Source organism: Phoca vitulina, unplaced genomic scaffold (assembly GCF_004348235.1).
Source record: "Phoca vitulina isolate PV1807 unplaced genomic scaffold, GSC_HSeal_1.0 scaffold16, whole genome shotgun sequence".
Classification (NCBI taxonomy): domain Eukaryota; kingdom Metazoa; phylum Chordata; class Mammalia; order Carnivora; family Phocidae; genus Phoca; species Phoca vitulina.
Genome location: NW_022589719.1, coordinates 5,969,175 through 5,994,696, shown reverse-complemented (window position 1 = coordinate 5,994,696; position 25,522 = coordinate 5,969,175). Strand labels below are relative to the sequence as shown.

Genomic DNA, 25,522 nt, shown 5'->3' with positions numbered 1-25,522 from the left:
AAAGTACAGGCCACATAGAGGAAAAAGATTGATTAACAATGTAGAAGAAAACTATTATCTCTTCTAAAACTGCACCTTCCCTGTTGGGTCTTCATTTATAAATAACATCAGTCTTAGCATGGGATGGAGCTCACCATTAAAATTAAGGAATTCAATCAACAAAGACCTGTATGGATACATTGTCAAATTCATTGCAATGGCCTACAAATCTCACATGGCAATCCCCTTGCCTCTCTGGTCACACTTTCTACCACTCACCCCCTCTTTTAATCTGTTCTGACACAGTCTTCCTAGTTGCTTTTTGAATACACCCGTATGCTTTGCTTTCAGGCTTTTGTTCTGATTTTTACCCTCTGCTAAGGAATGCTCTTGCCCAGATATCCACCTGACTCACTTTTCGGCGTTCTCAAGTCTGAGCTCAAATTTAAACTTAATGAGACCCTTCACTGACTAAACATTTAAAATCACAACTGTTATGTACCTCTTAACTTGCTCTACTTTTCTCTTTCAATAATGCTTAAGTTTTAATAAATACTGTAGTTTATTTTTTATCATCTTGATTGTGTATCTGCTCCTGATAGAATATAAGCTCCATTATCTCCTTTGTTGATTGATATATCTAATCTCCTAGAATAATTCAAGGTTCATAGTAAGGTCTCCATTAATATTTGTTGAATGATGGAAGTTAGTGGATAACTTTTCTTAGGGCCAAACAAGTATTACCTAACCAAATATAAGGTTATTTTGACATCCTGAAAGTCCTTCAGACAAGGATGAAAGGGAAACAAAGAAAAATCCACAGCATTGGGTTTTAAAATCAAGATGATATCATCTCACTGAAAAAAATGGAAGTCCCTTTTGGACTAAAAAAAATGGCTATAATCTCATTGATGAAATGGGCCCTTCGTTGCAGAGACTCAAAGTGGAAATGGAAAATGTATGAGCAATTTAACCTGAGCTTTTTTGTTTGTTTCTTCTCCTACAGATTGTTTGTTCTAAGGACACTAAAGAACATAAAACACAAATTTCTTGTGTATTGATATTACAATACAAAATACAGTGTTGGAGTACCATCTTTGACTCTCCACAACACACACACACAAGTTCATTAGAAATAATGAACTAGTTAAGCAAACTGGTAATCTTATCACACAATTATATTTATGCATTTGACATATTTAAAAAGCATTAATTCAGTAGGTTATAAACATAAAATCTCTTTCTACAATTATTAATTATGGTGGCCAGATAATGGTAACATTAATATTCTAACTACCTTGGTCTGAGATAAAGGTTAATATTCTGACTACCGTAATGCCTGCCACAGTCACCCTAACACAGTGTGAATTCCAAGCTTGCTTTTCTTCCTCTGCTTCTGAGATCTGTAAACTGAATTTTATTCTCAGAATCCTTCAGATGACATGATCTGCTTCACACACTGTGAAACCTACAGCTCAAACAATCTATTTTTCCAAGGAAGGGAAATGCAATGCTTGTAGCCATCTTTTCTTTTTTTGTATGTGTGTCTATACCTGCAAGTGCTTGTATTTCCTTCCCTCCCTCCCTACCCCCTCCCTCCCTTCCTTCCTTCCTCTCTCTCTCTCTCCCTCTCCCTCTCTCTCTCTCTCATTCTTCTAGTCAAAAAGTCACTTTTAATTTACTGTGAAAGGGTGTCTCTTCATAGTACCCGGATTCCTGATCTATTTATTGCCCAATCACTTATACCCTCTCTATAACAAATACATACATGAATTCAGTTTCTGCCTTTGATGATGCTAAAAAATAGTTAAATAAATAAAGTACAAATGTAGGCAGAATTAAATAAAACCAGAAAGGTCCAGAAAGTGATAGAAGCGAAGCGATATAGGCTGTGTTTAAGCACTGTGACGATCACAGTGCCGTGATAGTCTGAGTACTTAACATCAGCTGTACACTCTCCTGTGTTCTTTACCTGAGGTTCTCTTCACAACTGTATGAAAAAGAAGTGGAGAGAATCTGCATTGTTCATGTGAGGAAACTGAGATGAGAAATGTTAATCAACTTGCCAAAATCACACAGCTAGTGAAAGAGGAAGTCAGGGCTTCAGTCCAGGTCTGTGTGCCTCTAGAACTAACGCTAGAAATCACTTTACTTCTGATGGGAACTAAAATGATCAGAAGGAGCTCTTTGTAAGGATAGCAACTGAGTAGTTCTTAAAAGTCATTAAGATTTAGGTTGGTGAAAAGGATAAGAAGGAAAAATAGCAATTCTGGCTCAGTGATAGTAAATTTGTCACCTCTGTAAAATAGCATGATCACACAGCTTTCCCTTGGTTAGTGATTTTAGGGACCAGCACAGGAAGTTATTTGAAAGTTTAACTATAAATAATTATCTCTACTTCAATATTTATTGCTGCTCCTTATGTATTGGATGAGGACAGAATGAATTCTACAGAGATTAGGTTTTTCAAGATAATCCAAATGCTAGAAAAGCCATATGGTTATTGAAAGAAAAAAAAATGGAAGGAGGTGGTTGATTCCTTTCTTTTGGTTTCATTGTCTAAAAATAAAAAAAGAAAAATCAATTCATCCTGCCTAGCCAAATATATGAGATCTCATTTCAGTGCCTGAAGGCTTCATCATGCTGTCAGACCAGCTGCATTTCTATAATGTTTATAATCACAACACACGCTAACAGGATTTTTGGTAAAGAAACAACTCGGATTAATGAAAGATGTAGCGATGTGCAAAAAATAAGAATTCCAAAAATGAGCTTATGAAGAGCTTATGAAAGATTAGACATGATAAAGTTTTGGAAGACAAAGCCTGGCATTCAAGGAGACACTGATCTGTTGGCATTGGTAGCAATGTGAAGGCAGCGGCTTAAATGGAGCACTCAGGAGGAAACGCAGCGAACACCAGCTCTGACCCCGGCCTAGTCACTAGCACAGGCTATGCACTTCTACTCTACTACAGAAAATAAGGGAATTTTGAGTTGCCTACTTCTTACTAACAAAGATGGTGATTTTATTTAGATTTGTTATCATAAATTGTGGCAAACCCTGTATGCTATTATTTATAACAGAGAAAAAAACAGTTTTCCTTGAAATAATTTGCTGATACAAGCCACAAGACCATGAAGCCTGGTTCAGTCTAGAGTGAAAATAAAAAGAAACCTTGTGCCTTGCATGATGGATGGTTGAAGACGTATGGCACTCCCACATCCCATCACAAACACATCTCTTGAGCTACTTGAGGGCAGTGAATATCTTAGTGGCATTTCAGTGGTACTCCCAATAGCCAAACACCCTGGTGTATACATTCTAAGTGATCAGTACCATTAATGAATTCAAATATTTCCTTCTGAGGAATGTAGACCTCACACACAAGGAATGGGTAGTGTTTTCAATATATATTTTAACCTTAGCTTCCAATACGAGGAGAGAATCCATGAAAGAAACAATAGCCCTTAGTCTTCTCAACCACGTGGTCTTGCTTTGCAGAGTGCTATTTAATGGTTTTATCTGTGAATATTATGTTTTGAGTGTATAACTGCCTCCTTCGCTATTATGCTCCAAATCTCATCTATGCAGTTTGCACCCCTTGTGGTCTTTAACAATAATGGATTCTTTTGGATTTACTATAATGCCATGCAATTTTATTGGTTTCCACTTAAACATGCAGAATGGAAACACTTGGCTTTCACAACATTAGGTGATTCTGACCTTGGTTCAATAATCCATTTAGAAGGTGGATAAAGGAGACTGTAATGCAAAGCACATAACCCAGCTACAGTTATCACAGAACATTTTCCAAATGCTAACATCCTTCCTTTGTGAAAACTCAAGAAGTCCTTCTTAAGTTCTTTGTCTTTATATTTTACTTTAGATTAGTCTGTGGTTATGTCAAGTATTGTCTCTCAAATACCTGGAGGATAAATAAAGATAATGTAATAGAAAGAAAAGGCACAGGTGGTAAAGGAGGTGAATGCATGTAGTTGGCAGAAAAATATATTGGTGTGAAAATAATGAAGTGAAACTATTTTAACTGAGTGACACAGGCCAGAGCTTTCCCAGCATACTATATAATGTTTTCTGGAAAAAGCAATTATGGATGGAGCCAATATAGAAAGACTATTTTGAGAAAAGTGATTAGAATGGCTGCCCTGTGTACCCATAGTTCTTCCTCTGATGATACTCTCAATACAAAAATGCATTTATTTACATTGTGTTTCTAACTTGAATGTGTGAATTATCTTTCATCTTCCAAACTACAAAATGGAGCAAATAAGTTGCTGCAAAAAAACTGTAAGATATAAAAGAATCAAAGACATATGGTGCACTTTTTTTTTTTTATAGCCCCACTATTCCCAGCATGGTGTTGGACATTTTATGGTTCACTGGAAACTCTAACATTGAGAAATTCCTCCATTACTTTGTGTTGTCCAGGTTAATAGTCATCTTAATTAAACATGTACTCTGGAGTTATATGGAATTCCAGTACAAATTCATGCTGTATGTATATTCTTGGGTTGGAAAATGCTTTAGAGAAAAACTCATCCAGGGATGACAGGTAGGTATCAACACAGATTCTCTAATTGATTTGTTGAGGTGCATCAATTACCGTATTGAGAACAACTATGAAGCCCTATTAGGCTTAAGGTAGTAGACTGTTGGGAGAGGTTAGTGATGTCTCCCATGGGCAATCTGTGCACCAGATATTGGTTATCACATATTCTATTAAAAATTAAGATAAAATTCACATAACATGCAATTCACTCTTTTAAAGTATACAATTAAGTGGTTTTAGCATATTTGTAATGCCATGTAATCATGATCGGTATCTAATTCCAGGACATTTTCATCATCCCTAAAGGAACACCATGCCTTGAAATTCCCCTCATCTCCATCCTCTAGAAACCACTAATCTACTTTTGGTCAAAGGATTTGCCTATGCTGGACATTTCATGTAAATGCCACCACAATTTACTATCCTTTGGGCCTGGCTTCTTTTACTTAGAATAATATATTTTTGAGGTTTATTCATGTAGCACAAATCAGTATTTATTCTTATGACATAAGAATATGTCATAAGACATATGACATAATATGACATAATATGACATAAGACATAATATTCCATTGTATGGATATATCATATTTGTTTGTCCATTAATCAGTTACATGATTTAGTTATATATTAAACAGCTAATATTCTTTGAAAAAAGGTCATCTTTTTTTGTAATTGTAGTAGTAGGTTTTCTGATCAAGTAATTGTTTTCTTTATTAATGTCCTTTCCCTTTGATATTCATTTAAGATGCTTTGATATTCATATATAAACCCTGACTTTTTCATGGAATGGAAGGGAAGGTTCACATGAAATCACCATACATTTAAAAAAAAATCAGAAGAACACATGAGTTAACTTCAGAGTCACTACATATTTATTTTTATCCCCTATTTGAGCAGTGTCCAAAATTTAACATTATGGATAAAGAACAAAACTAAGTTTACATCTGCCCAAAGTGGGCAAAGAGGTAACAGATGAATATCCAGTTGACATAGTACAGAAAAATCTAGACTGATAAAAATATCTTGTCTATCTTATCAATAATTAAGAACTCAGTGCCATGGCCTAATGGAAAGAGCATAGATTTTGAAGTCAGGAAACATGGATTTCAGGGCTAGTTCAACTGTTTCTCAATTATCTGTTGGTTGGCATGTTACTTAAGTTCCCTCATCTGTAAAATGTGGTTAATAGTAATCTCCCAAACAGGGATAGAATGAAGATTAAAGTAGTTAATATATGTAAAGTATCTAGCACATGGCACATAGAAGCTCAAGAAATATTCATTCCGGGCGCCTGGGTGGCTCAGTTGGTTAAGCGACTGCCTTCGGCTCAGGTCATGATCCTGGAGTCCCAGGATCGAGTCCCACATCAGGCTCCCTGCTCGGCGGGGAGTCTGCTTCTCCCTCTGACCCTCCCCCCCTCATGCTATCTCTCTCATTCTCTCTCTCTCTCTCTCAAATAAATAAATAAAATCTTTAAAAAAAAAAAAAAAGAAATATTCATTCCCTCCATTTTACAAACTTTGCTTCTGCTTCCTAATTAATAATCTGGCATTATCTGAATGAACTATATAATCATTACCTCCCTGCTTTTAATGCATGCTATTTTGTTTTATTAAGAAAGACTTCTTCGCTTTTCATTGTTTTTTACTTTTATTTCTTCTTGAATCTTAAGGGGAAAAAAAACCTGACAAAACCAAAAACTTCCATACTCCTAGAGTTATTAGTATATTCTCTGACTTATACCTCTTCTGTTTATTTCTGCCAAGGCACTTAGAATCCACAATGAATCTTGATGCCTCTTTTGGCCACTTTGATATTCATATTTAGCAACCATAAGCCCCACCAAAATGTCAGCTCCCTGGGGAAGGTAACTTACTAAGTTTGAAACTATGAAGAATCTAATATGCTATCCTACTTGCAATTTTCAAGCTAACAAGTTAGCCTGCCATAGTGTGTAGTATGTGGATTTTGTGTGTGTATGTGTGTGTGGGTGTGTGTGTGTGTGGCACACATTATATATATGTGTGTGTATATATATATATATATATATATATATATATATATATATTTGTATATACATACAAGAGACCTCTGGATTGAAGAACAGACCATTTACTCACAAAACATCTTGTGTCTTGTGTCACTTCCTCACTCCCAGTTCTCCACAGTATGACCCAGTAAGGGCTGATGTGCTGTAGGAGAAGAGGAACTCCTAAATTATAAAACTCAGCAGCTTCTCTAGGGCACTGGCACATCTGCCCGTCTTGTCCTCTCCTCCAGAGAAAGAGAGATTTTTGCCCTGGAATAAAAACACAACTTTTCTGGGAAGAGGAACATTTCTATCCTGGAAGTGTGCAAATGGCTGCAGGAGGGATATGAATTCGGTCCCTCCAGAGAAATATACTACCTCTAACTTACAAGGCATGTTTGTTATTCACTCATAAAGCCCAGACTGTGCAGAAATGTGAAAATATTCACGGAGCACCATCTTCCAGCATCACTGTGTCTCTCTGAAATTTGTATCTCTATTTCCCAAATGCTTGTTGGATGAATGAATTAATTTGTGGTGGTCTTTTACTCCATGATTCTCGTTTTTTTTTCAGGTATTCTAACTGCTCTTCGTGGATTTCTCTTGTGAACATTTTTCTCCACACTAGAGTGTAAAGCCTTTGTAAGCACAAGCTGTGCTTTATAGTTCTTTTGGTATCTGTGGTGCTAATAACAGTACTAGCTGCGAGGAGATCACCCAGTAAAGACCTGGTAGCTGTCTGTTTTCTCCAGTTAGTCAACATCAGGAGGAAAAAAAATCGATGTTTTTGATATTTTATATAGGTGATTTGATAATACAGTTTTAGAAGGTACAAAACTAGAACTCTTCTGTTATTTTTGATGTTGACCTACATGGTGTGGCAAAACATCTCCATGATATGCCTGCCTGAATAGGGGTTTAGTTTCAATACCTAAAAGTAATGACTTTTCAAAGATGTTCCAAGGCCACAGCTCCCACTGAGTCATCACTAACCCTGAGTCTGGCCCTGTATCAGGCACTCCTTCCATACATTTTTCTCATTTTTCATCTTTGTCTCCTTGGAGACAGGTATTGGGTATGGTTTAAAGTAGTTGTTCATTTATTTATTTATGTATTTATTTATTTATTCATTGGAATTTATTCAGTGATTAGTTAGGCAGCCCGACTAAAAGACAATCTCAGTATTCCATCCTTCTCTTACTCATGAATGTACTGGTTTAAAGGAGCTACAGTCTCTTATGTTACTGAGTTGATCCACAGCTTTGAAATACTGCCACACAGATCCGTAACTGCTCTGTGTGAAGGATGGGGGGGGGGGGTAGTTTGCCATTATCAACTCCAGTGGTGTATTATTTTTTCCAGACACAATGTACACTTTTTTCTGTTCCATCACAAGATGCATGCTAGTAAAATTTGGAAAGCCAATGTGTCCAGACACTGTGTTCTAATCCAATGTACAATGAGAGGCATAGCAATATAAACAGCTTGGCATGTGAGCCCCTGATTGCTTTCGCTTCTTTTCCCCTTCAAGACGTGATTGATGTTTGCCAGGGTCGTTATTTGTTACTCCTCTGGGCCTGTTCTCTTCAAAGGTTGAGTTTCTAGGCATTACTGAATAGTTTATGCCATGATTTTGTGATTGTTGTTGCTGTTCTCTATTACTTTCACTGACACCAAGGTTTTCTCCCTGATTCATTTTTCTCTTGGGAAATGCTAGGTTGCTTTCAAAGTAGAACATAGTAGGAATGCTTCAGGATACGATTTAAATAAATTACACTATTAAATGCAAAAGTTATTGTGCTTGATGATTATGGTACACTAAGATGGCAGAAAATTATTTGACATCCCTCCAATTAAGAGACAGGGTTTAACCCCGTTTCTTGCATCTCCACCTGCCTTAGTAATTTGTTTAGCTAAAGACAGCAGAATGCATCAGAAGAATGCAATGAAAGTGACATTATGGGAATTCCAAGCTATATAAAAGGAAGCTTACAGCCCCAAGAAAGCTGCAGTGTTAATCATTTAATATGCAAAGAAATTTCATTCAACTTTAATTCAATAGTAAATATTTCAATTTTAATTCAATAGTAAACTAAACTTAAACTGAAATAATTGCTCTAAAGTGAAAAAAGAAGTTATGCTTAAAAAAACCTTATATTTACTATTCTATCAGCATCAGTTGTCAGATGGTCTTTCTCTGGTACTCAGATCACTATGAAATATGTCTTTGAAAGATGATAAAAAGGAAGGATAATCACTGCTAGTCTCTTGAGGAGAATGTTTTTTGTGTGTATATTCTGGAAAGACTATTCATCACCAAATGACAAATAATCTAGGAGTGGCCTCATTTCTTTGAGATATATTCTTCACATATAAACATCAATAATCTTAGAAATTTTATATATATATATATATATATATATATATATATATATATGAAAGTCTTCCTCTTTTCACTACAACCTGAAGCTTCTTTAACTGTTCTCAACTAATTTGCTAACTGCCACAGGTTCTGTTTTCATTGATGGTAAATTGAAACCAGTTTAATATAGTTAGTTAACTTTGAAAGACATCATAATTAATGGTATTTTTTGGTGGACTATAGACATTTATGGTAGGAACATAAAAATGCAAAAAGAAAAATCTATGGGTGATTAGATCAACAGTTGTCTTAACCTTGAATCCTATTAGGAATCTATGTATCATAAAATTGTTTAATGGTGAAATAAATTTATTGTTCACTGTTAAAAATTATACTAAATTTCCTTTAAAAATTATACTAAAAAAGGTAGATTGAGAAAGACAGGTATGGCTCTATTTGGTATTGCTTTCACTTACAGGTTTTTTTTTTTTCCTTCAAAGTCTATTTATTTTTTTCAACTTCAGCATTCTGTTCTACACTCTGGTAAACTTAGTAGAGAAGCAGTGTACTTTTGTTTTAGAAGTTAAATATTACACAGACATAATCTCAGTTATTTATTTTTTAATTATTCTGGTGCCTTCCAAGACACTAGGGAAATGAAAATGAGTGCTTTCAGGCTGACCTTATACAAAATTTAAACTATAATGCGAAGGGAACAATTTAGAACAAGATATACCCAAAAAATGGAGATTAAGTGCTCAGAGACCCTGCTAGTCATGATGTCACATAAAGACGGCATAGTTTTCCCCATAGAATTCTTATATTCTTACACATTTCTACTTGGAACCCTGGACAAGTCACTGAAGCTCTCTTAACTTCCGTTCCCCTATTGGTTTCCTGATGAGGCTCTAGCACACAGTAGGTACTCAGGAAATACTTATTCAGTGTATGAGTGGATAAAGCATATGTCAATCTTACTTCAATCTTTGCATCTTAGGGCATGTGGCTCTACATTTTTTTTTTCTTATCCATCTGTACTAGTTTGCTCTACTTAACAGATTTCCACAAATTTAGTGGCTTAAAATACATGCATGTACTATCTCACAATTTTCATGGGTCAGAAGTCCAAGTGTGGCTTACCTGAATACTCTGCTGAAGGTATCACAAGGCTAAAATCATGGTGTCAACTGGGCTGTACTTCTTTCTGAGGCTTAGGGTCCTCTTCCAAGCTTGTGTGGTTGGTGGCAGTATTCAGTTTCTTGCAGCTGTGGAACTGAGGTCTCTGTTTTCTTGCTGACATTCGACTGGGTGCTACTCTCAGCACCTAGAGGCCACTCACTGTTCCCTCACAACGTGGCAGCTCTCTCCTTCAGAGCCAGCAAGGAAGGGCACTCATCTCACATCTCACTCTACTCTGCTCTGCTCAGATGTGGCATGCATTGTGTGTGTGTGTGTTGTGTGTGTGTTGTGTGTGTGTGTGTGTGTTGTGTGTTATAAGCAAGTAAGTCATGGGTTCTGCCCACACCCAAGGGAAAGGATCACACAAGAGTCTCTTTGGGGGTCACCTTATGGAGCATTTGCCAAACTATGCACATCTTATTGACGTCAAAGTCAAGCTAAAGTCATAACCTTCTCCTATGATTACCAAGCACCAGAGCCTAAATAGGACAAAACAAAGCATTTAGCTATGGTGATATTTTTCATCATGTGTCATGACTATAAATACACAGACAAACACACACACACACACACACATCAAGTTTAAGACTAGATACTTAAGGGGTGTTGCTTGAGATTCCACTAACCTGGAATATCTGCAATATTTAAATCTCCTTTGGTCATACTATCCAAACCATCAGCAAATTATGCTAAATTTTCTGCCGACACTTAGAATCCTCACTTCTTCCCCATTCATGAGTCTTCACTCTCTTTCAAACCTAAACTACATCATGGTTGAAAAAAGCCCTTGGCTGTGCATTGTGTTTCCAGTCTTTCTTCATTCCACTAAACCTCCTCATGCAACTCCCTGTGGCACATCACTCTCTGACATCTCATGTGATCCTCATGGCAAAAGCCAGATGTTTTCATTGCTTAAAACATTTGAAAGCTCTTAAATATCTCATATTTCATTCAACAGCTGTATAAAAACTAAGCTTCACTTACAGTTTTAAAAGAAGATTTAAATTTTACGAAGCATAAATACACCAAAGATAAATGATATTTATGTTCAAAGCATCTAGTTTCTGATAGAAAAAAATATTGTTTAATAAAATTTCTGGAGCTATGTATCTTATAGTTTAATTAAGGATTGGGGACCTAGGAAATGGGATTGAGGAAATTGAAAAAGAAAAACGGCTAAATACAACAGTATATTAAAAGGATCATACACCATGAGCTGGTAGGATTTATTCCTGGGGTGCAAAGATGTTGCAGCATGTGCAAATCAATAAATATGATATACCACATTAGTGGAATAATGGAGAAAATCATATGATTATTTCAGTAGATGCAAAAAAAAGAAAAGAAAAGAATTGGACAAAATTCAACACGCTTTCATGATAAAAAAAACTCTCAACAAATTGGATATGGAAGTAGCATTCTGAAACATAATAAAGGCCATGAAGAACCAGACCATGGGCTAACATCAAACTCCACAGTAAAAGGTGAACATTTTTCTGTAAGATCAGAAGCAAGACAAGCCCACTATCACCATTCTGACACTGTAAAAATGGAACTTTCTCAACCTGATAAAGAGGATTTTTGGAAAATCTATAACTAATATCACACTTAATGTTGAAAGACTGTTTTTATCCAAGATTGAGAATATAGCAAGGATGTCTTCTCTCTTTACTTTTATTCAACATTGTACTGGAGTTCAATTTAATCAATAAAAATAAATAAAAGGCATACAGATTGAAGTGGAGAAAGCATAACTACATTTATTTTAGATAGTATTACTATCATGAAGTAAACTATAAAATATATATTAGAACTAATAGGTTGGTTTAGCATAGTTACAGAATTATGGTCAATATACAAAAATCAATATCTATATACTTTCATTGGATAATCATAAATAGAGATCAAAAATACCCTTCACAACACAAAAAATATAAAGTCCTTCGGGGTAAATATTTTTTTTAAAAAGATGTGCAAGACATTAACACTGAAAATACACACTATTGCCATGGGTAATTATGGAATGCCTGAATAAATACAGATTTATACCATGTTCAATCAATAGAAAAATAAATATTATTAATGTGTTAGGAATAAACGGTGTTTGGTACGTTCATATACTGGAATATTATTCAGCAATTAAAAATTAGTGAGCTTGGGGCACCTGGGTGGCTTAGTTGGTTAGGCATCTGCTTCAGCTCAGGTCATGATCCCACTGGGATCGAATCCCGCTTTGGGCTCCCTGCTCTGAGGGTAGTCTGCTTCTCCTTCTGCCCCTTCTTTCAGTCTCTCTCTCTCTCTCTCTCTCAAATAAAAAAATAAAATCTTAAAAAAAAACCATGAATAGTAATCAGATGACATGTGCTTCTATAAGTATTTATGGTGTTTATTGACTGAAACCACTATTTTCATTTGGCATATTTGATTAGTTGTTTAAATTTTTGACAGCACAATAAAAGACTATATATTATATTCAGAGTTTGGCCTAAATGATTGCTGTGTAGTAGTCCTTACTACCTTTGGCCTAACAGAATAATAATGGCTCAAAAATATGACCAAATCCCCATCTCATTGCAACTCTTGCTCCCCTACGTCAATATTTTAGGAAATTCTGATGGTGTTTTTATTTTTCTGGATCATCTCTGACTCCAGTAAATAATAGTTAGAGCTAGCATGTGAAAACATGTTTATACATGTGCCTTTACACACTTTATTAAATACAACTCTACTGTAACTCTTATTCTCTGCTATGTGACTTCCCACCTCTGTCATATTTAAAAGATGACAACTCAGATAATATGAAAGGGGTTGAACAAAAACACAAAGTCTTTCCCCACCAGTTTTCCTCTAAACCCAGTGTTACAACCTTATGAATTTAGGACTGTCTACCATGACATTTTGCATAGTTCATCTTATTTACTCTTGTAAATATCAGAGAATGAGGTTTTTATGATACATACTAATTTCTCCATCTTAGAGGGGAAGAAACCGAGGATCACACGGTTAAGAGATGGGTCCATGTTATGAAATAAGCAAGATGTCTTACAGAATAGAATTTCAACCTCTGACCTCCTTATTCTAGACTGGAAATGCTGCTATTTCCCTCTTTAAGTTCTTGATTTCTTCCTCAGCAAGTACTCTCATCCTGTATCTGGTAAAATGTGTTCTTTTTGTTATTTCTACTTTTATCCTCTCATTTTCTTCAATTTCTTTTTTCAGATCAACAGAGTAGTATTTTCTCTATTTTTAATCCCCTTTCAGGCTGTGTATATGTTGTTCTGAATGACATAAACGTCAATCAAAATATAATTATTTCAAGTGTCAGCACACTGAAAAATTTTTATATCAATAATTTAAATTTTCTCTCTCTCCCACCAATTACAGTATACAGCCAAATCAACATATTTTTCCAAGTTAGGACCACGCCTTGTGCTTTAATTTTTCTAGAGCTGAAGACACTTGTAATTCTGAAAGATATTACTTCTTACAATAGTGCAAAAAAATTTGCAACTCTCATTTTAATTGGGTGGTAACAATTTAGGAATATTTCATTTTCTGCCCGTTGTTGACCCACTTGTAAGTGATGGCAGTTTATTCACAGTAGAAGCCAGTGCTATGCTAAGAGGGAGCAATTATTAGAATTTCATATAAACCACACATGCAAAATTTCCAAGTTGTCAGCAAAATCATGTGCAAATTATCAACAGGCCCAAATTAGAAGACTTGATGGAGATAAGTACAATAAATTCTGTACAGCATGAAAATCTCACTAAGTAAAAAACATAAATTAGATTTTGGACCTTTGGAAAACAAAAGCATGGTCATATTTCTTCCTTTTAATATAATCTGTGCTGACCACTTGAGTATTGTCCTGAGATGATCAGTGTTTGTGTTTATATACTTGGTTATTTATAAGAATATTAGGTTCAGGGCGCCTGGGTGGCTCAGTCGTTAAGCGTCTGCCTTCGGCTCAGGTCATGATCCCAGGGTCCTGGGATTGAGCCCCACATCGGGCTCCCTGCTCAGCGGGAAGCCTGCTTCTCCCTCTCCCACTCCCTCTGCTTGTGTTCCCTCTCTCACTGTGTCTCTCTCTGTCAAAATAAATAAATAAAATCTTTAAAAAAAAAAAAGAATATTAGGTTCAGTTTTGAGTAGGTAAAGCAATATATTTCTCCCAAGGCTCAAACTATTTTCAAATTATTCCTTCCTTTTTTCAGGTTAGATGCCTTTGAGTTTAGTGGCTTTAGTATAGAATGTTTTATTTCTGTCTTAACTTTTTTTTTCCTTTTGGTTGCAATCTCAGCTCATGTACTTATAAATTCTACAATTCTAGCTATTTCACAGAGAAATAATAAGGGTGCAACACTGACCTTAAAGTTTAGAATGCACTTTGGAATTTTGCTTTCAATCTCCAAAAGACAAAGCCGCATCATACTTGACAGAACACAAGATTTGTAATTCTCCTGTTATTTCCACCTCACCCAGTACTATCATTTCTCATCCTCTCAGTCCTTCCTTGCTATTAGGGTAGAATGTACGATTTGATAATACTTGCATGTTATTAAGGCTAAGGAATTCATCCACTAACTTATTGGATAGTGAACTAACATTGTATGGCAAAAAGAAGCAGACAGACATGTTAGCCTTGTGAAAATTCCAGCACATCATTCTCCTGGGGATCTTTTTAAAATGCAGATTGAGATTCAGGAGGCTTGGTGTATGGTCTGGTATTCTGTGTTAGTAAGAAGCCCCCATGGATTAACGCTGCTGGTCTGATTTAGGAACCATATTGAGTCACAAGATTCTAAGAAAGTGAGAAAGAGAAAGAATAAAAGCAAAATAAGTGAAATAAATAATTTTTCTGAGTTTGAAGTGTTATGGAAAAAAATTAATTTTTTAATTAATTAATAAGGGAATGGCTATAGAATTCCAGAGGTAGGGTTTTAATTTTAAAAAGGATAGTCAGGAAAGTCTTCACTGAGAAGATGCCATTTGAGTGAGATCCTAAGAGACTTAGGTAGTAAGGCAAGCAGATATCTGGGGGGAGAGCATTTCAGGCACAATAAATGAAAAATGCCTTGAGTAGCAACAGGAGTAATATGTTGAGGCACTGCAAGGCGGTAAATATGGCTCAGATAGAATAAGCACTAGAAATACTAGAAGACACCCAGAGGTCAAAGTTAACAAGGAGCCAGATAATAGTGCTTTGTAGGCCTCGTAGTAAGGACTTTGATTTTTATTCTGAGTGGTATGGTAGGCTTTGAGCAGAAGAGTGATCTGATCTGATTAATGTCTAACAGGATCATTCTTTTTTAAAAAAGATTTATTTATTTAAGAGAGAGAGCTTGCATGCACAAAGGGGAGAGGAGCTGACAGAGTCTCAAGTTGACTCCGTGTTGAACGTGGACCTGATGAGGGGCTCAATCTCAAGACCCTGAGATAACCACCTGAACCAAAACCAAGAGTCAAGACGCTTAACCCTTGGATGCAGCAGCACCGAAGTCAGCTAGCGGCTACTGCTGTAAGTGAGATGAAGATGATTCGGGTTTGTACCCATTGTTAGTAGTGACTGTGATGAATGATAGATATGTTTTGATGGTAGAAATGTCATTGATGAATTGATGTAGTCACAGGGTAAAAAAAGTATTTAAAAATTATTCAAGATACTTTGCTTTGAACATTTGGAAGGAAGGAGCTGCCATTAAATGGGATAAGAAGACCTCCTGCACAGTAGAATTAGGGGATTAAGGATTTGGTTTTGGACTTGTTAGGGTTGAAATGATTATTAGACAATTGATTTGAATTGTTGAGTTAGCAAGTGGATATAGGAGTCTGCTGTTCAGCTAGAGTTAGAATTTAGGTGTCATCATTCTATATATGGAATTAAAGCAAGACCCTTGATAAGATCATTATTAAAGTTAGGATAGATGGAAGTGTTCTGTTAATAGATCTCAAGGAATTCTGTTCTTAAGACATTAGAACGATGAGGAAAGACGAATAAAAGAGAATGAGAAAAAGTAAGACTGGTAGGAGAAGAAAACAAGCAGAACCTGGTGACTTGGAAACCCAAGAAGGAAGTGTTCCAAGGAGGGGGGAATGACTAAACTGTGTCATTAACTAATGATAAATGTATAATCAGATGTAGTAAAGTGGGACACAGTGAAGATCTGGACAACTGTTATTTTGATAGAGTGGTATGCTGATTAAAAATGGATTCATGGGAGCGCAGAGGTGGCTCAGTCAGTTAAGCTTCTGACTCTTGATTTCAGCTCAGGTCATGATCTCAGGGTCCTGAAATCGAGTCCCACATTGAGCTACATGCTCAGTGGGGAGGCTGCTTGAGATTCTCTCCCTCCCCCCCCACATACTCTCTTTCTCTAAAATAACTCTTTAAAAATGGAAAAAAAATAAAAATGGATTAATGAAAGAATGGGAGAAGACATAATATATAGACAGCTATTTAAGGAAAGTGGTTTTTTTGTTTGCTTTGCCATAAAAGAAGAACTATAGAGTGAGAGGAAAATGCATTTAAGGATGTGAGAAACAACGTCTAGTTTGTATGATGCAAAAAGAACAAATAGAAGAAAATTGATGATATAAGTATAGGGCAGTGTAATCCCTAGAGCAATGAATGATCTTTTATAGGCAAGTGAGCATGAGAACTAGTACACAAGTGGTGTGACTGGCTTTGCTAGGAACACAAAATGTTTACCTACTACAATAAGTGACTAGGCAGAGCATGTGAGTAAAGGTACAAGTCTGTGGGTAGATGTGGTAAAGCAAGGTGAAAAGCAGAAAATGAGGATAGAAAAGAGATGTTGGAGGTATCAGGAAAGGGGAGTTCATAAGAAATAATCACCTAGCAGACCAATAGAGTTTAAGAATCAGGAAAATATAAGGTGATTGTGAGAAGGACTATGTGGGCCTACTTGATGTTAGAAATTAAGAATGTAAAACAAATCGAGGAAATATGTTTCTGTGTATTCCCCAGCTATATTCAGCTGATTAACGATGCCCCAATTCTGTCTAGGCTTTACTTTGATGCCTAAGAAGTCATAAACTCAGGGAGTAATGGCAAATACGTAACAGTGCCTCCTTCTAGTTAGGCTTGCCTCATAAATCCCAGGACATGACCTTGTAGCAGTACAGACTTGAGCACAAGTACTTAAAATTGTAAGTACACTCTTTGTAGTCCTAAACTTACATCTAGATAGTAATAACTTACTATCTTCTAACTAATCACTTGGTACAAGGTCCTGAAGCAATTAGTGCTTTCACATGGGTGTGTGATAAAACCAGAAGAAAGAATGAATTGCCGTAGGCAGCCAAACATGTTCAGAAAGCAAGACCTACTTCAATTTATAATTTAAGTCCCAAGAAGAAGATGATTGTTAGAAAGAGAGGAAAATGGTAGGGCTTCCTCTCATACTTGTGAATGCCAAGGGACATTTTGCTAATCCTAGTTCATGTAAGGAAGAGACAGAAAAGAGACAAATAGCAAGGGGTCATAACATCTCTACTGTTACATGGAAAGAAGCTTTTGGTTTTCTTCCTTGTATTTTATTTTTTTATACTCTTACCACTTCATCCACATGTAGGAGGAAACTAAAGTTAATTACACTTTGTTCAGTTTTTCATTACATTTTTAGCACAAGAACATCTAATGAATACAACATATGGGTATCCTATAATCTGAACTACTTGGTTATTATTTCCCCCATCCAGAGTCTTTGAATTGTTTTTTTTCTACATAAAACTGTACCATTAACCCAGTCCATGACATGAACATAAAGAGGTAACAACAAATAACTCTTCTAGTACAATGTAAAGTTACTAGTTGCTCTTTTGTTTGACTCACTCCTTTACTGTAGGGTAAAGGCCAGGGACCCTGACCTTTATGTTTGTCTATTGAGTACTTAATTTATTCATTTACGATAACCAACAAGCGAACTGTCAACAAAGTGTTCTTAAAGAAAACCTAGTTATCTAGGTTAGCAAATCCAAGTGCCAGAATCTTGATATACATGTAAACTTGACCTGTCTTGATGTACACATCTAATAATACCTAGAAAAGTTTATAACTCTTGACATTTATATTGGTAACTGATGGATTTGCAAAATCACTGATTACAATTTTGGCATGAGATTATATTAAAACATTGACAGTGATACAGTTGACAGCTACAAGACTTTACACAAGGGATCTGGAAGACTCACGTCTTCATTGCCAGGTTCTAGTAAAGCCCCTTTACTGGACTGAGGAGATGATTTCTGTTCTGGAATAGTCTGAAATTATTTCTTCTTTGCATTATACTTACCCTTCTGACTTTCTTCTTTATATCCCTTGGGTTTTTATATAAAATTCATTTTGGGTTAAGATGCTATATTCCCATTCGGGGACACTGTTAAAGAATATTATTAAAACTATACAAACTATTCCCTTTCTACTATCTTCTTCTTCTTTTTTGAAGGGGGGAAATCAGAGGGGGAGACAAACCATGAGAGACTATGGACTCTGAGAAACAAACTGAGGGTTCTAGAGAGGAGGGGAGTGGGGGAATGGGTTAGCCTGGTGATGGGTATTAAAGAGGGCACGTACTGAATGGAGTACTGGGTGTTATACGCAAAAAATGAATCATGGAACACTACATCAAAAACTAATGATGTAATGTATGGTGATTAACATAACATAATAAAAAAAAGAAAGAAAAAACTATACAAACTAAAAGTTCTTTTAAAAGAACTGAGTCTTAAATTACTTCTAAGTAAGCATTGCAACATATCAACTCCTTTTTGCTTTTTGTTTTCCTCTCTTGTTCATAAAAAGTGAATTTAAGATCTTTCACATGAACAACCTTTCCTGGGAGACTTCTCCATCCCCTGGTTTCTCTCTTCCATGATCAATATGCTACATGAAGGATCAGGAAAGACATCTAAAAGGCTGCTTCCTCTTTCTGTTTCTGAAAAGACTGTTATTATGGCTCCTTCTTCCCACCCTGCAGATTGATCACAGAATTTTTGTATGGAGTAAACATTTACTAACTATCCTGCATCATATCAGCTGGCCTTTTAATTAATCAAAACATGCATCCTTGCCTGAAGCTGATATGCCTGGGACTTCCTTGGGACATGATTATCAGTCTCTAGAAAGAGAGATTTCTGTATGTTCTTCAAGCAATTTTTCCTTATTAAAACTCCCTTTGGAAATCTGAGCTAGTAAGCTTCTACCTAGAGGCACAGCCACTGTACGTCTTGAGTTTTCCCCATAATTCTGATTTTCTAGGATTTTCTCTTTACAGTAATGGCAACTCATTAAATGGACAGAAAATGGATTTACTGTTTATACATTTGTGAAACTTTTCATGCATGTAAATTCTGTACAGTCCATATTTTTTTAAGAAATTCCTTTTCACATCATGTTTCTATTTGGAATTCAAAATCTCTGGTCATCATATCTAGAGAGTATATTCTCCAATATCCCAATACATCAGAATGAGGTTAATTTTTTTGGACACTTGCTTTCTGATAAAAACACAGTACTGCAATTCATTCTTAAAGTCCAATACTGGTTTGGTTGCCAAGATATACAAGATCATTCCCTGGGTATAAAAGATGTAATTGTGCTAATTGCAATTAAAATCAAAGGATGACTGTTCTTCCTGTTTCAGAATGTCAAAAAAAGGTGGTGTTGAGTCACTGCCTAGACAGCACTGGCAACAAAAGGGTTTAAGGACACTGGCATATGGTTTTAGTTAGATGAGTCACACCAAATTTTCTGTAATTCAGAGGACAAACTTGGCTTCCTTGAGAAACATACTTTATCGAGAGACCTGGTGAAATGACAGCATGAAGTTCCACCTGGGCTGGAGCTCATGCTCATGTATTAGTTTGTTAAGACTGCCATAAAAAAGTACCATAATATATATACAATGGAATATTATGCAGCCATCAAAAGGAATGAGATCTTGCCATTTGCAACGACGTGGATGGAACTGGAGGGTATTATGCTGAGCGAAATAAGTCAAACAGAGAAAGACATGTATCATATGACCTCACTGATATGAGGAATTCTTAATCTCAGGAAACAAACTGAGGGTTGCTGGAGTGGGGGGTGGGGTGGGAGGGATGGGGTGACTGGGTGATGGACACTGGGGAGGGTATGTGTTCTGGTAAGCGCTGTGAATTGTGCAGGACTGTTGAATCTCAGATCTGTACCTCTGAAACAAATAATGCAATATATGTTAAGAAAGAAAAAAAGAAGAAGAAGAATGTAGCAGGAGGGGAAGAATGAAGGGGGGGAAATCGGAGGGGGAGAGGAACCATGAGAGACGGTGGACTCTGAAAAACAAACTGAGGGTTCTAGAGGGGAGGGGGTTGGGAGGATGGTTTGGCCTGGTGATGGGTATTGAGGGGGGCGCGTTCTGCATGGAGCACTGGGTGTTATGCACAAGCAATGAATCATGGAACACTATATCTAGAACTAATGATGTGATGTATGGGGATTAACATAACAATAAAAAAATTAAAAAAAAAAAAAAGTACCATAGACTACGTGGCCTGAACAATAGAAATTTATTTTTTCAAGATTCTGAGGCTGAAAGTCCAAGATCAAGGTGTAAACAGGGTTGGTTTCCTCTGAGGACCTCTCTCCTTGGATTATAGATGGCCACCTTCTCGTTGTATCGTCTCATGATCTTTCCTCTGTATGTCTGTGTCCTAATCTCCTCTTCTTATAAGGATACCAGTTACATTGAATTAGGACCCACTCACCTGACTTCATTTTTCCATAGTTACCTCTTTAAAAAGCCCTAGCTCCAAATACAGTGGCATTCTGAGGCACTGGGAGTTCAGGTTTCAAGATAGAAATTTTGGGAGGACACAGTTTAGTCCACAACAGCCCTATCTGGGAACAGTCTCTTGCCTAGCAGTTGAACAAAGGAGATTCTCTGAGTCGCTCAGCACTATGTGTCCTTCTTTCATAGCAATGACCTGTATGGTTCAGAGCTTCATGTGGCATCTAATCTATTTGAAGTATATCTGAGTGAGGCTTCTCTCACAGAACATTTGACTTCTTGTCAGAAAGGACCACTCCTGGGCAAGGTGAACTCCACCAGTATTTTTCTAATGGGGAGACATGTGTTGGCTATCTAGGGAGCTATAGGAGAATATCATCATGATGAAATGTTCCTTTGATTCTAGCAGACATTTGCCTGACACCAAGGTTCCCACTGGCATTCACAGGGCCTCCCAGAAAAAAATCTATCTGTGAACGCCATTTAGGTTGCCAGCAAAATTAATTATGCTATTACTCATTTTTTCTCATATACTTAATTTTTCGTATTAACTTTTTGTTGTTTTTTGTTTTTTGAATAACTTTTTATAAGGAATACATATCAAGTAAATATTAAGAAGATTTAATAAAAAATCATCAGGATAAATAGCAAGTTTTCTATATCCAATTGAATAATATGAGGTTAAAAATTACATACAGCTCATCAGGTATTACTAAATATTTCGATGGAAGATGTTATTGTGTTCTAGGCATTCCTGCACAGCCTTCTTAAAGTGTTTGATCTCATTTGGTTTTCAACACAACCATTTGAGGTTGGCTTCAATATTCCAGTTTTAAAGATGAAGAAACAAGTTCATCAAGGTTAAAGGAGTTACCCAAATTGAGTGATAGATTCAGAATTCAAATTCAAGCCCACAGGAAAGCCCACACAGCATGTACATATCACCAGTACTACACTATAATACGCAGAAATACCTACAAAACAATTCTTTTTTTTTTTTTTTTTTTTTTTTTTTTTTTTAAAGAGCTAGAGTTTTTTTTTTTTTTTTTTTTAAGATTTTATTTATTTATTTGAGAGAGAATGAGAGAGCGAGAGAGAGCACATGAGAGGGGGGAGGGTCAGAGGGAGAAGCAGACTCCCCGCTGAGCAGGGAGCCCGATGCGGGACTCGATCCGGAGACTCCAGGATCATGACCTGAGCCGAAGGCAGTCGCTCAACCAACTGAGCCACCCAGGCGCCCACAAAACAATTCTTTATATGATGTTAGTGCCCTCTTTTATTTGAAAGTAATAATTAAAGAGTAAGAACTTGAAGATGCATCATTCAGAAACAGCAAGTATTGATAAACACAAATCTTCCTTTTAGTCTAGGCACAGGTTTCTTTATATAGCAGGCTTATACATTTGGGGAAGTAAAACAAAAACAAAGAAGAGAGTAGAATCAATATTTAGATGCTCAGAAGGTCAGTATTATTTGCTTAAAAAAGAAATAAGCTGTAAATGGTGTTAAGACTGTCAAAATGCATTCATGACTTTTCCTGACCTCAGTAACTATAGGCCAAGAAAATATATTTGGAGAGGACCATCTTTATCATTTATGTTTTGGCTATTTAAGCCAGGGAGAGTAGTAAATTTCATCACTTACAATCATTCCCTTTGACATTTAATTACTTATTGTATTTTGTAATTATCTAAAAGAGAGTCATTGTTTACCTATCATTTAATGTCTGGGAGTATAGGTATATGTCTGACAAAATGCAGGCAGTAATCCATCCAGAATTGCCTAACCAATGCAGGAATCACAATCCATATTCAGGAAATATTTGTAATATTGGACTTGAGAACTGGCTATAAGGGTCATCTTAAACTCTCAAAGGTGGCATTCCTCAACCTGAACCAGTATCACCGAGAATTTCAGGGAACAAGGATGGAGTCACTGAATAGACATCTTTAACTAGTGTCACAGGAAAATGTTCCTCCTCATTGAAGTTCAAGAATCTTATTACAAGATGTTATAGAGTTAGATGAGTCACACAAATCAGGACCTTGAGTTATTTCAGATTCCTCTAACCCTCATCATAACCCTAAATCCATTCAGTTGCTAAATTTTATCACTTTTGTTCTCTTCAAAGTTATTGATATCCTTTCCTTCTTTTCCAATACTATTAATTGCTATTGCCATAATTCAGGCTTACATGATTTTTACTTTGATCCTATAATCATTTCCTCATTGGTTTATGTTCCTCTTATCTAAATGTCCCATTAATCTATTCTTCATATAGGACCCAAAGTGATTCTCCTAAAGGGGAAATCAAACCTGGCCAAACATCAACACCCTGCGGTTCTTCCTGATTTTCATGTTAACCCAGACTTTGTCTCAATGTACAGGAGATCTGTCAAAATCTGACCCTCAGTTATATCTCCATCATTCTCATACTCTCTCTGAGTTAAATAAATATTATTTATAATTCCATTTTTATTTTCTATTAACTTTTTTGCCTTTCCTTAAATTTTAGAAATCTACTTAGAGTTAATATAGTTCCACCTAACCTCAAATGAAAAATCCTTGAAAATTCATGGTTCTACTTAAATGTTCCCTGTTCTTTACAGAATATTTGCTATATGCATTGCATCTACATATGCTATAAAATCCACAGTGTGATCTCAAAATTTTTCTTTTATTAATTATATGTATTTTAAAGAAAATAATAGAGAAAATGTATTTACACATACAGTTACCATTTATTTTCTCATTTATTCCTGAAGTTCTGAGTTTCCATCTTATATAATTTTCTTGATAAAATTTCCCTATTATTTGGTGTAATACAGGCTTACTGGCACTAAATTCTCTTAATTTTTTTATGACATTGTTATTTGAAAGACATTCTCATTGTAAAAAGAAATCTGTGTTGAGTACATATATATTTTTTCAACTATATATATTATATTCTTTTCAACACTTTAAAGATATAATTTCACAATGCAGAGTACTAACCTAAATTAATTAATTAATTAAAATTAAAAGACTAGAGATATAATTTCACTATAAATCATACTTGAAATAGCACTGTGTAGTTGTGTACTATTTTTCCCCTTCCCCTGAGTACTAGTCTGTAAGGAATTAGATAGAATACCAAAAAATGTTTTATTTTTATTTATTTATTTTTTAAGATTTTTTATTTATGTATTTGACAGAGAGAGACACAGCGAGAGAGGGAATACAAGCAGGGGGAGTGGGAGAGGGAGAAGCAGGCTTCCTGCAGAGCAGGGAGCCCGATGCGGGGCTCTCGATCCCAGGACCCTGGGATCACGACCTGAGCCGAAGGCAGATGCTTAACGACTGAGCCACCCAGGCGCCCCCCAAAAAATGTTTTAAAAAATCTGCCTGATACTCAAATTTTGAGCATGAGATAACATTTACTTTAAATAAATTGCTTGATTAACTAATATACACCAGCTACCCTGCTAGGTGCTTTACTCTTATAATCTGATCTAGAGTGGAATGTATGATTAAGTTTGTTTATAGCTTTGTGATAGACCCTGAGGATGGAGAGAGGTCAACATGAAGGAATAATGGACAAAAATGTAGGCTTCAAAGGATTTATAGTTTTGAAAACTCAGTTGACTATTATAATCCTGATTTTTGAAGTGATTACCTGATGCATTAAAGGAAGATTTATGAATCAAATAATAAATTGTGTTATATCAAGTTTTATTGACCTGTGAAGAATTAACAGAACCTAGTTAAATAGAATCAGTGGAAAGACATTCTGATTGGAGGAAAAATACAAATATCTGTATATGAGAAGGAATATATAGGTTAGTGGATGGTTGGGAAATAGTTTTATCCTGTATAAGATTATTTTGATTTGTTATCTCACTCTTGGGAGATAGTATCCGAGGAGTGGTTTATTAACAAACATACAGTTCATACAGGGGACAGTGACAGAAAACTTTATCTCTGCATTTCTTTGCAACATAAAACCGATCATCTCTCTTAGTTAATCCCTTCTGATGAGTTTCCTGAATTAAAATAATAATATTAACAAAATAAAAACTGGAGGGATATTTTAAATGTGTTATTACTAGGAGTAAAAGCCAGAAAATTATTGTTGATTTCCATTATTAAATTCTCCATTAGTAATCCATTATTTTGAATTTGGAATTGGTGTTTGTTTTATGAGTTTATTTTCATATTTCTTTCATTTTGGATGCAAACCCACTTAGCCTGTTGCTAAAATCCAAAGGAATGCTGAGTTCCTTCAAATAATATCAGTTGTTCCCTTTTACATACCTATCCAGGTGCATCGTACTTAAGTGTGATATTCTCTACAAATTTGTTTTCACACTGGCTTTCAGAAATAAATAATGGAGGGGGCATCTGGGTGGCTCAGTTGGTTATGTGTTGGACTCTTGATTTCAGCTCAGGTCATGATCTCAGGGTTGTGAGATCAAGCCCCACGTTGGGCTCCGAGCTGGGCATGGAGCCTGCTTAAGATTTTCTCTCTCTCTCTCTTTGCCTCTACCCCCTTCTCTAAAAAGAAAGAAAGAGAGAAAGAAAAAAAAGAAAGAAAGAAAGAAAGAAAGAAAGAAAGAAAGAAAGAAAGAAA

General features: G+C 35.9%; 1 long non-coding RNA gene across 1 annotated transcript in view; it reads left to right on the top strand.

Annotated features, from left to right (window-relative positions):
• LOC116638132 overlaps positions 1 to 25,522 on the top strand; it is a 104,791-nt gene that overhangs the window by 78,777 nt on the left and 492 nt on the right. The gene's annotated exons all lie outside the window — the stretch shown is intronic.